The following is a 14,334-nucleotide window of genomic DNA, read 5'->3' on the forward strand; positions in this document are numbered from 1 at the left end:
ATTAATCATCTCCATTTCCGCTACCAATGCAAGCAACGGGTTCTAAGTTACCATCAGTTTGTGGAGAAAAAAGTTATTCATCACATTGTCTGTATCATTTGCTCTACACCTTAAATTTATGTACCAGCAACATATGAGAACAGTCTTTTTCCTCTACCTCTAAACCAGCCATGATTTTGTCGGCTTCCCGCAATATTATTCCAAGTCGAAAACTGTAATTTGTCTAATCTAACCACACAGCTAAAATCTCTCTTTCAGCTGATCTACATCGGTGAGACTAAGCGGATCGTTTCGCCGAACACCTCCGCTCGGTCCGCAAGAACCTACCTGACCTCCCGGTGGCTCAGCACTTCAACTCCCCCTCCCATTCCCCGTCCGACCTCTCTGTCCTGGGTCTCCTCCATTGCCAGAGTGAGCAACACCGGAAATTGGAGGAACAGCACCTCTTATTCCGCTTGGGGAGTCTACATCCAGCGGGCATGAACATTGAATTCTCCCAATTTTGTTAGCCCTTGCTGTCTCCTCCCCTTCCTCAGCCCTCGAGCTGTCTCCTCCCATCCCCCAGCCCTCGGGCTCCTCCTCCTCCTTTTTCCTTCCTTCTCCCCCCCCCCCCCCCCCCCCCCCTATCAGTCTGAAGAAGGGTTTCGGCCCTAAACGTTGCCTTTTACCTTCGCTCCATAGATGCTGCTGCACCCGCTGAGTTTCTCCAGCATTTTTGTGTACCTTCCTCTGACAATTCTCCTTTGCACTCTCTCAAGGACTTTCACATCTTATGGCGTATGTGATGACAAGAAATGGGTGGAACACTGGCTCAGCGGTAGAGTAGATGCCTTATAGGAGAGAGATTGTACAGTGTGGGATGAAGCTGCAGATGCTGGTTTATATCAAAGTGCTGGAGCAACTCAGCGGGTCAGCCAGCATCTCTGGAGAAAAGGAACAAGTGATGTTACGGGTCGGAACCCTTCTTCAGACTTCTTCTTCAGAGATTGTATAGGCTAGTCTTGTTTTCTCTGGAGCAGAGGAAGCTGAGAGGTGACCTGATAAAAGTGAATAAGACAACAAGTGGCATAGATAGGGTAGATGGTACAATGATAGGGGTATCAAAAACAAAAGGCATAGGTATAAAGTGAGAACAAGGAATTTTAAAGGGGATCTAAGGGGTGTGTTTATTTTACACAGAGAGCAGTTAATATTTGGAATGCATTGCGAGAAGAAGTGGCTGAATCAAGCGCAATGACTATATTTAAGTAACATTTAGGCAAATCTAATAGAGGCAAATAGAATTTGTTTTGATGGGACCAAATGTCGCAATGGACGTGAGCTGAAAGAATTGTTTCTCTGCTCAGTGACTCCACAACTGGGACTGCTTTTGATTTGTTGACTCTCTTAAATGAGTCCATTCATTTAAGGAGACCATTATATTCTCCAATTTCTAATTTCAGGTATATACCTCCCCCCCACACCCCACACCCACAATTTCAGGGGTCCCACACCCCCACACTCCTTCTCATCTATCTTGTCCCCACGCCACTTTCCCATCCTCGGACACACCTTTCTTTATATCCCTTTACATCTGCCATCCTGTTCCATTCCCCTCCCACATCTGGGCTGATCATCCAACTCAGTATCCCATCCCTGCCTTCTCTCCATACCCCCTGATCCCTTTAGCCACAAGAGCCACATCTAACCCCCTCTTAAATACAGCCAACGGACTGGCCTCAACTACCTTCTGTGGCAGAGAATTCCACAGATTCACCACTCTCTGTGTTCAACCCTGACTACTACATCTGCTGTCTGTACCGAGTTTGTACGTTCTCTCCAAGATCGCGCGGGATTTCTCCGAGAGCTTCAGGTTTCCTCCCACATGGCAAAGATGTGTAGGCTTTCAGGTTAATTGGTTAATTTGCTTCTGTAAATTGTCCCTAGTGCGTAGAATAGAACTAATGTACGTGTGATTGCTGGTTGGCATATTCTCAGGCAGTATCTCTGAACTAAACTCAACTAAACTAAACTAACTGCTCGAAATTCACCCTCTCTATACTGGTCCCTCATTTTCCATCCCCATCCCACAGTCCCTTCCATCCACCATCCCTCCCTCTAGTTCCATATTTCACTCCCCATCTTCCTTCCTCATCAGACTCCACTATCTCCACCATTTTGTATTCTCCACTTATAACCTCCAGCGTTGGTTGCTATGTTCACCAATATCTCCCCTACCCATTTGCCAATCAATCCCTTCTCACCTGATTCCACCTGTCTCTTAACTGCTCTTGATTCATCCTTTGTCTTCACTTCTCTCCACGAGCAGTCTCCCCTCTTCTCCAGCAGTCTGATGAAAAGCCTGAAACGTCTGCTCACTTGCCTCCACAGATGAAGGCATGGAGTTCCAACAGGAGCTCCGCTGAACATGCGCTCAGTCCACCTCGGCTGTCGGGTCTCCCTGTTGCTATCCATTTTAACCCTGCTTCCCATTCCCATCCCATTTTAACTCCACGTCCCATTTCCGATTGCTCACCATTTTAACACCCCTAACCATTTCCATGCTGTATATTTTCCACTGCCAGAGTGAGGTTACGTGCGAACTGGAGGAACAACACTTCATATTCCACTTGGGTAGATTGCAACCCGACATTATGAGCACTGAATTCTACAATTTTAGGTAATATCCCTTACTTCACAACCCACTATACCACTCCTATTTCCTCCCCGCATCCCCTTCCACCTATACCCCTCCCTCTGGTTTGACATGTCACTCCTCTTCTCTCCTTATCTGACGCCCTTTGTCCCTATTTTTTATCTCTAACTTTAGTCCACCCATCTTTCAATCAAACCCTCCCTCATCTGTATCCACCTATCACTTGACAGGAATTATCCTGCCCCAACCTCTTTTGCAGCTCAGCCCCCCCCCCCCCCCCCCCCCCCCCCCCCCTGTACAATCAGTCTGAAGAAGGTTCCGATAGAAACAAAGAACTGCAGATACACAAATACACAAAAGGACACAAAGTGCTGAAGTAACTCAGCAAAGGTAGACAAAAATACTGGAGAAACTCAGCGAGTGAGGCAGCACCGATGGAGCTAAGTAATGGGTAACGTTTCGGGTCGAGACCCTTCTTCAGGCTCAGCAGGTCAGGCAGCATCTCTGGAGAATGTGGATAGGTGATTGTTCAAGAAGGGTCACATATCCACGTTCTCCAGAGATGCTGAGTAAAGGGCCTGTCCCACTTTCATGACCTAATTCACGAGTTTGCCTTTGACTCATACTCGCAGCATGGTCATCACGAGGTCGTAGGAGGTCATAGGTAGGTCGTGGCAGGCCGTGATGCTAGTCGTAGGTACTCGTGGCATCAAGTAGGTCGGGGCGTTTTTTCTAGCATGATGATAATTGGCCACGAGTAAAAAAGGTCGTGAATTAGGTCGTGAAAGGGGGACAGGCCCATTCCTCCAACACTTTGTCCTTTTGTGAAGAAGGATCCACTTGAAATGTTACCTATTCATATCGTCCAGAGACGCTGCCTGTTTCCATCACTTTACAGTTGTTATTTGCAAACCAGAATCTGCAGTTCCCTGATTCACTTCCAGACGTTTTTTTAAACTATTTTCTGCTCTTTTAATGGTTAAGTATCTTTCTTTCTTTCTTGCAAAAATGCCAGGGAAAAGGGTAGCAAAAAGTATATCGGCTTGTGCATTATACCCAGATTCCAATTAAGGAGTATCGGGTTATAAAGCTTGGAATTATTTCCTTTCCAAACCTTTTTCTGCAGCATCAGGGCCTGTGGTTTTCAAGGGGTGGCCTCCATTAGCATGCAAGTTGCTCTAACTTTAGCCAACTGTAAAGCAGGACATGATGGAAAACATCAAAATATACTCTAGGTGCAGAGCACAGGTCAAAGCCCACGCAGTCACGAGAATGAAGAGATTAATAATGGAACAATGCCATTCGATGACATGCAGTGCACAGATTGTGCAGATTTTGTCAGTGATCTCATCTTACTCGTTAAATCTCTACTGGGGCATGTGCCTGTGAGTCAGAGCACAAGAACAGGCTGATAATTGATGCATAAAAGAAATCAGAGTTTCCAGAGTATGATTAACCTTTCGTTGCGCTTGTGCTTCAATGTTCACTCTTTCCAAGGGTTAAAGAAGGGACAGGGATTCTGCGGCACTCCTCTCACTTCAGCACCACCACGCTCAAACTTCAAATGTAGGTTGATCCCTCTTTAATTAAAAAGACTAGACATACACTGTTTATCAAAGTGTGTTCACATGCGCTCAGTCCACCTCGGCCTGTCGGATCTCCCTGTGCTGTGTTCCTGCACAGTTGTTGCAAGTCGTTGCAAATTGTTTATGAGAATGCTCCCATGGATGATTGGATTAACATCTGAGGTGCATTTGATGGCTCTGGGACTGTACTCGCTGAAGTTTAAAAGGACGAGGGGGAAATCTCATAGAAACCTACCGAATAATGAATGACCCAGATAAAGTGGATGTGGAGAGGATGTCTACAGTGGTGGGAGAGTCTAGGAGCAAAAGGCATAGTCTTGGAATGAATGGACGTACCTTTAGAATGGCGATGAGGAGGAATTGTTTCAGCCAGAGGGTGGTGAATTTGTAGAATTAATTGCCACAGATGGCGGTGGAGGCCTAGTCATTACATGTTTTTAAAGTGGAGATTGACAGGTTCTTGATTAGTAAGTATGTCAAAGACATGAGGAGAAGGCAGGAAAATAGGGTTGAGGAGACAACAAGCATGATGACTTGTATTGATGGGATACAGGGGTTACAGATATAAAGTTATGGGCCTGTCCCACTTACGCAATGTTTTTATCGACTGCCTGCACCTGTCATAGGTCGTTGCAGGTCGCCGAAAATTTTCAACAAGGTACGACTCTTTGGGCGACTACTCACGACCATACAGGCTTCACTCCGCGACATGTCGCCAGGGTATTGCCTGTATGGTCGTGAATATTCTCCTCAGTCGCCCAAAGAGTCGTAGCGTCTTTCTGGTCACCGCTGGATTTTCAACATGTTGAAAATTTCCGCCAACCTGCAATGACCTATGATGGGGGCCAGCAGTCACTGAAAAAGTTGCCTAAGTGGGACAGGCCCATTAGAATCAGGCCTCTGGCCCACTGAGTCTGCGCTAAACATCAAGCCCACTAATCTAACACCAAACCCATTTTATCCTCCACACATTCCCATCAACTTCCCTATATTCTACCACTCATCTACACACTCTGGTAATCTACCAATCAGCTAGGGTTGCCAACTTTCTCACTCCCAAATAGGGGACAAAAGGTCAAAATAAGGGACAAATTCCCAACGGCAATTCGTTGACCGACTAGGCCGTGGCGGGGTGAATGATGAGTTGGTCCAGGTGCTCGACTGCACACAAAGCCCAGCCGGCGGGCCAGCTGAGGAGTTTTGGCCCGGGCGCCGGACTTTGCGCCCCCTTAAAACTCCTCAGTTGGCCCGCCAGCGTGACTTTGTGTTCTGCTGCACGCAAAGTCCGGCACCCCATGCAACTCATGAACCAATGATCGGCCATGAGAGGGAAGGGTGGTGGTGTCGGCGGTAAGCGAAGGTCCGAAGGTCGGACAACTGGCTGGGCTGCCGACCGACGGAGCCACGGGGATCACTGGGACCACTGAAGTCTCCTATCCCATATAAACATCTACAAAATACCCATAGATGTACACTGATCAACTCAGCGAAGATAAGAAAGGACATATATTTTTATAACATTATTCACAAGCTCAGATCTTCTGAAATATTTCACATCCAATGATGTATTTTAGAGCATTGAGTATAATATGTTTTACGCATCTAACACTCGTCCATACTTGTCCAGCAGACTCTAATGTCTAATTCAATTTCTGGCACCACTCACATCTTCAAAGATTTCCCACATCAAGCCTTTGTAAAAACAAACATAGCCATTAATTGAAAGCTAAGGCTGTCTTTAGACAGAGCACATGGCAACCAGCAGTAAGATCCTGCCTAAAGTACTCAAATGTGGTTACATTGAACAGCAGCATCATTCTATTCTGTGGGAACAGAGATGAAAATATTGACTTTGCTGACAAAAGTATTGGTTTCCTGGTATAAGTAGATGTTGGGAATCTTCTATTTTCCTGACTTTTTAAAATATTCTTCTTGTGTTAAAGCAGAAGCATAAATAGGAGAGATGATCTTGACAACCAGTTGTCCGTCTGTTTCAAGTGCGACTGCAGTTTTTGGAGTTGATCACTAAGTTTTGGACTGATTCAAATTGTTCCAATGGAAGCTGAGGAAATTGGCCAACAACATTGACATACCAAGTGCCTGTAGCTACAAAACACGCACTGAACTATCATTTTGTTTCACTTCACAAAGGGATCGTCTCATGAGAAATGATTAAGTAGGTGGAACCTATTCTCTGTGGAGTTTAGAAGAGTGAGAGATGACCTCATTGAAACATTTCAGTGTTTGAGGAGGCTTGATCAGGTAGGTGCTGATAAAATATTTCTCATGCGTAAATCTGGAAAGAGTTAGCGTAGTTTTAGAATAAGGGAGAAAATTAAGATGATGAATTTCTTTTCTCAGAAGATTTCAAATCAATGGAAGTTGAGTTATTGAATGTTCAAATGGAGCTCATGTTTTTCACCTCAACTAGACACTTCACTTTTGTTGATTTTTGTTTAATCACCTTTTAATGCTCTCAGGAGAAATAAACCTAGCATCTCCAGCCTGGCCCTAAAGTCCATCAGGTATAGACCCATCCTTTATTTGTTGTTTTGTGGATGTAGGTACTTTTCAAAGTGAAATGCCCATATTTAGATTGTAAAATCCAACTATAGAGTTGAAGGGAGAGCACTTATGGGGCGGAAAGTGAGGAAAGGAAAGAGGACACAAGAACAGGGGGAAACAGGAACAGGAGTTGGCCACTTGGCTCCTCAAGCCTGCCCTGCTGGTCAATATCATTGTGACTAATCTATGCTGGCCTAAAACTCCTCAGGAGGAGGTGGATGGTAGATGAAGGTGGAGATGGAGGTGGAGGCATGAGAGCAAGAGGGGGAAGAGGAAAACGGAGGAAGAAGAGAGGAGGCCACATAGACTGTCCTTTTTACTTGAACTGTTCATCACCAAAACCCACAACTGCAAATCCTCACGTCCAGACACACACTCCCTAGGTTATATTCTGTCTCTGACTGCAGGATGTAGCTGTGAGTTTCCTGAACCAGATGGTGGCCAGTGCTCCTCCTTCCAACTTAATTGATCATACCATGAGAAAGTGTGATAAACTGTCACTCCTGTGTTTGCAAAGAGCATTTCTCCTTGGAAATAGGCCCTTCGACCCACTGAGTCTGCGCCGACCAGTGATCACCCCATATACTAGCACTACCCTACACACTAGGGACAATTTATAATTTTTACAACAGCCAATTAACCTACAAATCAGTACGTCTTTGGAGTGTGGAGAAAACCGAAGCACACAGAGAAAACCCTCGCAGTCACAGGGAGAACCGACAAACTTCATACAGACAACACTTGTAGTCAGGATCAAATCTGGACTGTGGCGGGATAAGTCAGCAAATCTATCACTGCACCACTGTCCCACGCAAGTCGCAGGCTGACATTCAGTAACATGAGCTACAACTGGTAAAAATTGCCACAAAAAGTGAGCCTTATCCTTGTCTGAGCCTTATCCTAACTTGCATCCAGCAAACTTTTCTGCTACTGAGATTAAAGGGGCTGTCCCACTTGGGCGACCTAATCCACGAGTTCTGGCGAGTTTGACCTCGACTCATACTCGCAGCATGGTCGACACGAGGTCGTAGGAGGTCTTTGTAACTCTCCTTCATGCTCGAGAGTAGTCCCCGTGCACTCGAGGCCTCAGCTAGGTCGCGGCGTATTTTTCTTCATGTTGAAAAATGCCCGCGAGTAAAAAAAGGTCGCCATGGAAAAAATCAATACTTTTTTTACTTGTAGATTTAGTCATAGTAGGTCGTAGTAGGTTGGCATGTTACTCATAGGCAATCGAGGGTAGTCGAAGGTAGTTGAAGGTAGTCGTAGATAGTCTTCATCATAGTCGAAGGGAGGTCGAAGGGAGGTTGAAGGAGGTCGTCTTCACTCTCCACTATTCGGTGTCCAATTTTCCTCAAGTTAGTCGTCGCTAGTCGTAGCAAGTCGAAGCTAATCTTCAACATAGTCGAAGGAGGTCTTCAACATGCCATTTTTTCAAACTCTCCTAAACTCTTCTCAACTCGCCAATTAGATCGCCCAAGTGAGACAGCCCCTTAACTCTTAAACCTGAAACATTAACTGTTACTCTTTCCACAGATGCTGCCTGATCGGCCGTGCCTTTTCAACATTTTCTGTTACATTTCAACTTTCCAGTATCCGCACCCTTTTGATTTACTCATTGGCACGTTGGAAACTGCCCTTTGAAGTTTCCGTGTAACTTAAACCGCTAGTTCAAAATTCTTTGAAAGAAGTGCGTTTGCCAGCCTATAATGTACAAGCAGTGCTCCATCACACGTTTTTTTTTTTTTAAGTTTAAGGTGTTTCTCACACAGGAACCACAGTGTTCGCAAGTACAAAATAAACAGCTGAACACTCAGTGCCAATACCCACTTAAAGGAGTGGTGGCTTTTCAATCACTCACAGAATGTGAGTAAAGTATAAAGTCACAGTTAATACCCATTCATACACATCCTTAAGAAAGTGAGAGTGAACTGATTTTTGAACTGCTGCATCTCTGGTGGAGCAGAAGGATACAGCCAAGGGCAAGCTGAGGTGTCCTGACGAGGAAACAAGGGAGAATCTTGAGGATGAGGATTTCGCTAAAGTGGGGTGATCATATAGAGGTGAATAAAATCATGAGAGGAATAGATCGGGTAGACGCACAGAGTCTCTTGCTCAGAGTAGGGGAATCGAGAATCAGAGGACATAGGCTTAAAGTAGAGCGGAAAAGATCTCATAGAAATCTGAGGGGTAACCTTTTCACAAAGGGGTGGTGGATGTATGGAACGAACTGCCAGAGGAGGTAGTTGAGGCAGGGACCATCACAACATTTAAGTAACAATTTGACAGGTGTATGGATAGTACAGGCTTAGAGGGATATGGGGCAAAGTTAGGCAGGTGGGTCTAGTGTAAATAAGGCATGTTAATCGGCATGGGCAAGATGGGCCAAAGGGCCTGTTTAAAGTACCATTGAACATTTGAATAATCGAGAATGTATTGGGCCGGTTTGTGAAGGAGAGGAAGAAGATAGTCAGATGGTAGAAAGTATTGGTAAGGATCGTGGTCCAAGATTGGGGCAAGGGGGAAATGGGGTGAGGAGTGGGGGGAGGTAGGGGTCTGTTGCAAGATTGCAATGACAAAATTCTTAGCAGCAACATGTCAGAGCAATTCTTAGCACCTGCCCCTCTTATCAACAAAGAGTGTTATCAATTATTCAAGATTCAGCCTTCTTATCTCCATTCATCTGCTGATTACCAACAAGTTAAAAACAAGTCTTGAAACAAAGATTAGCAAACTTAAATTGGTAAATTTATTGGACTGATTTATTTGCCTCACCCCTACCTACATTCAAAGCGCACATGTTTAGATGGACTGAGTCAAGCGTGAAGGATCTTATCTTGTTACCTGACCTGATCCAATCTGATACAGAGTTGATAATTATCCATATTATCTAGCTAAATGGTGAGAAGGGGAAAGTTTAATGGAGATGTGCGGGAGCAAGTCTTTTTACACAGAGAGTAGTGCGGCCCCCGGAACACATTGCCAGGGGGGATGGTGGAGGCAAATACGATTTAAGAGGCTTTTAGATAGGGCACGTGGAAGCGCAGAGGTATAATAGAGGGATATGGATCATGTCCAGGCAGATGAGATCAGTTTAACCTGGCATCATGTTCAGTGCAAATATTGAGGGCCGATGGGCCTGTTCTTTTGCAGTACTATGTTCTATGTTCTATATTAATTGGTGACCATTTCTTTGTGCCCTCCATTCTAATAGTGAATCCTTTGCAATAGCATCCATAGACAATTGTTAATACGTTGACTTATTCTTTCCGTTTTCGAACTTGGCAGCACAGCATATGAATGGTTCAAATAAAGGATTGAATACATTTTCTGGGCAAATTTGGATGGAATGTGTAGCCTGTTAACCTTCATATGTCAACACCTGTGTATTTAGGGGTTACATGGATAGATATTAATCTGTCTAGTCTGATACTTAACAAGCATGAAGAATATAAAGTAGGTTGTAAGTGCTCGCTCAGGCAAAACCATGTGAGCCTCAATCAGCCTCTGAAGCGTGTGCATGCTAGTGGGTTCATCACTGCTGGGGACGTTTATGCAACTTTCTTAATAGTTTGGTTTGGAGACATTTCAACATGGCGACTGGTTTCTTTCCCGCAGCTGATAAAAATAAAAAGTTGGACTGAACCCAGGGAAATGAATTAGCGGACATGAAAATGAATCAAAACAACCCAGGGCTAAAGCCGTCTTGAGGAGTAATTTGCTAATAATGGAGCGGGCTGCCACCTAGTGCTCCAGATGTGAACTCAGTGGTGGAATTCAACAAAGAAATACACAGACTCTTCAAGTCTGGGCAATTTTAGGGCAGCACAGTGGCTCAGCGGTAGAGTTGCTTCCCCACTGTGGGTGCTGATTATACGGCATTTGCACGTTCTCCCTGTGACCGTCCGGGATCTCTCTGGGTGCTCTGGTTTCTTCCCACATTCCAAAGACGTGCAGGTTTGTCAGTGAATTGTCTTCTGTAAATTGCCGCTAGTGTGCAGGATGTAAAACTCGGATAACGTCGAACTAGTGTATGGGTGATCAATGGTCAGCGTGGACTCGATGGGCCGAAGGGCCTGCTTCCGTGCTGTATCTCTAAATTAAACTTGGTCATACGACAAAGAGAATGCACAGCATGGCACAACATTGAAAAGGGCTTGATTTTCTGCAGAAACCCTGCCCATCTTCAGACAGGTGTCGGTGGAAGATGATGCTGACAGATCGGAGAAGGAGAAGGCAATTGTGTCCATTGTCGGTTCTCAGTAATATATGTGTAAATTTATGCCATAACATTTACCTAACTTACAATCTGCTGCCCTTTCCTCCCATCCCTCAGGTTCCTAACACTGAAAAGAAAAGACAATCTACCAATACACCCATCGTTAGAGCTTCATGAATAATTTTCAATTTTCTCTATTAAACACCATTTCCCACCTTCATGCCCAATCACTTCAATGGTCCAGTGAATTGCTCAGATTCCCAACCTTCTGAAATGTCTCCTTTATCACCATTTTAAATGTCCAAACCTTATTCTGAATCTACGATACCTCATTCCAGACTCTCAAACCCAAGGATAAGAGCCCCAAGGCAACTTGCAGCTAATAGAGCTGCTACCTCATTGCTCCAGAAACCTTTATTGATCTCAACATACTGCACTGCTATGTGGGGCATGCACATTCTCAATGTGGCTGCAACTGCTCTGGGTGCCTCTCTCAACTCAAGATGTTGGATCAGTAGGTTAACTGGCCACAGTAAATTGCCTGGTAATTGTTAGAATCTGGATGGAAATGTCGGGAATGTGGGGAGAATGAAATGGGAATAGTGTAGGATAAGTGTAAGTGAGCGCCTGATGTTCTTGTTCATGACCATCATGTTCGGCACAGACAAGGTAGGTCGAAGGCCTGTTCCTGACATGTACCGTTCTTTGTTCTATGATGGTCATCTCTGACTCAGTGGACTCGACAAGCTGAAGGGCCTGTTTCAATGCTGCATGAATCCCTGACTCCATTAACATGTAGGATGGTATTACATTCATTTCAGCGCGATTATCTTTCATTATAGAGAATATACCTCCCATTCCAATCAATAGACAGGTAACGTTTCAGGTCGGGACCATTCTATACATTGACCAGAAGAATCCGACCCAAAACATTGTCTGTCCATTTGTTGTCTGTTCATTTCCCTCCACAGATGCTGCCTGGCCTGTTAATCTCTTCCATTCCTTTTTTTTTTTTTCCATAAGTAGTATTACTTTCAATACTAGCAGTAAGTAAAAACAAATTGAAGAGCTCTTTGTAACAGGGAGAAATATACCAGTTTCTGATAATGGAAAGTGCTGGAGTAACTCCAGTGGGTCATGCAGCATCTCTGGATGACATGGATGGACAATGATGTCAGGATCCTTCTTCAGATGGAAACGTCACCTATCCACGTCCTCCAGAGATGCTGCCTGACCTGCTGAGTTGCTGCCGCACTTTGTGTTCTATGCAAGATGCCAGCATCTGCAGTTCCTTGTGTCTACAGATTGCTGAAACACTTTGGACTTGATCTTATCACGGACATTTTGCCTCGGTTCTTTCCACCCTTCCCCCTCACTGCAAATTATAATGCGTTTGTTTTCTCACTTTTCCTGTTTTGATGAAGGGTCATTGACCTAAAACGTGAACTCTGTTTCACTTCAGTTTTCTTCAGCCCGTTAGTCTTTTTAAAATCCACCTCACAGTTCATTTTCTAGCCTAACTTTCTATCATCACCAAAACTATATTTATTGGACTTGATTCGCCTCATCCAAATCATTGATGTTGATTATAAATAGCAGAGAAGTCTGAAGAAGGGTTTTCTTATTGCCTATCGCCTATTCCTTTTCTCCAGAGATTCTGCCTGACCTGCTGAATTATTCCAGCACTTTGTGTCTATTTGCAGTGTAAACCAGCATCTGCAGTTACATCCTGCACGTCTCAGCGAGAAATTTGTCAGAGATGCAACCATGTTCTAATTACAAGTTACCCACATAATTGAACTGCTTCAAATCTCAGGATTTAAGAGAGCATCGGGCATAGGATATAGTACAGTACAGGAATAGGTCCTTCGGCCTACAAGGACCTTACCCACAAGGCCTTTGAGCCTACAAGACTTGACATTAACAGACTACTTAGGATTCCCAAAGTGCCTCATCACCATAAGAAATGGTTAAAATACAATCCCTGTCGTAATATAGTTTTAAGGTGAAAGGGGTAAAGGTGATGTGCAGGGCAACTTTTTTTACACTAAGACTAGTAAATGCCTGCAACATGCTGCCAGTGTTGATGGTTGAGGCAGATACAATAGTGACAATTAAGAGGCTTTGGATAGGTTTATGGATATGCAACGGATAGGAGAATATGGACCATGTCCTGGTAGATAAGAGATGGTCTAGGCTTCATGTTCGACACAGAAACTTTGGGCCAAAGGTCCTTTTATTGTGCCATGAATATGTTCTGTATTCCAATATAGCAGCAACTAATTTGCATGCAGCTACCTCCTATCTACCTCATTGGAGACCTCTGAACAATCATCAATGGACTTTACTGGACTTTATCTTGCAGTAAACATCATTCTCTTTATTCTGTATTCTGTACACTGTGGATGTTTTGATTGCAATCATGTATAGTCTTTCCGCTAACTGGTTGGCATGCAACAAAAAGCTTTTTACAGTACCTCGGTACAGGTGACTATAAACTAAACTAAACTAAGCAAGCTGCAATGGTGAGAAAAATACAAAGGAAACCTCGCTTATTCTACTTCAAAATCTTTTTCATCTTGAGCGAGACGGTGGGGCAGCAGTAGAGTTGCTGCCTTACAGTACCAGAGACTCGGATTTGATTCTGACTACAGGTGCTGGCTGTACGGAGTTTGTACGTTCTCCCCGTGACCTGCGCGGGTTTTCTCCGGGAAGCTCCGGTTTGGTCCCACATTCCAAAGACGTACAGGTTTGTAGGCTATTGCACTTGGTATAAGTGTAAATTGTCCCTAATGTGTGTAGGAGAGTGTTAATGTGCGGGCATCGCCAGTCGGCGTGGACTCGGTGGGCCGAAGGGCCTGTTTCTGCACTGTTTCTCGAAAACTAAAACTAAATCAGAGAGGAGCTGAGTTTAACATCCTCTCTGAGAGGTAGCACCTCGGCAGTGCAGATTTCCTCAGTACTGCGCCGGTGAATATAACTAGATGACAAGAGCACACTCTTGAGCAAAACCACTGAAGATTGCTCCTTTCTCACATGAGTGGGGTCTGTGGAAGGACGAGGGTGGGTGCTGTGCATACAACCAGCCTGGCGGGGTTCTTTAAGGGATTGATCATTCTGGAGACTTTGAAACGATGCAGCTTGTAGGATGAATTACTGGAAGTCTCCAGCGTACGTAGTGTAAACAAACAGATAACTAATGATGTATTCAAATCATACTCAGCACGCTTCTCCCGAGGTACGGCAGAGGTTATACTATTGTCAGTCAGATGCCCCAGTCCCAGCAGGCGAGACATTTAAACACAGAACGTGGACAAGTTCATCAAAGTCAT

This window comes from Amblyraja radiata, chromosome 23 (assembly GCF_010909765.2).
Source record: "Amblyraja radiata isolate CabotCenter1 chromosome 23, sAmbRad1.1.pri, whole genome shotgun sequence".
Taxonomy (NCBI): Eukaryota; Metazoa; Chordata; class Chondrichthyes; order Rajiformes; family Rajidae; genus Amblyraja; species Amblyraja radiata.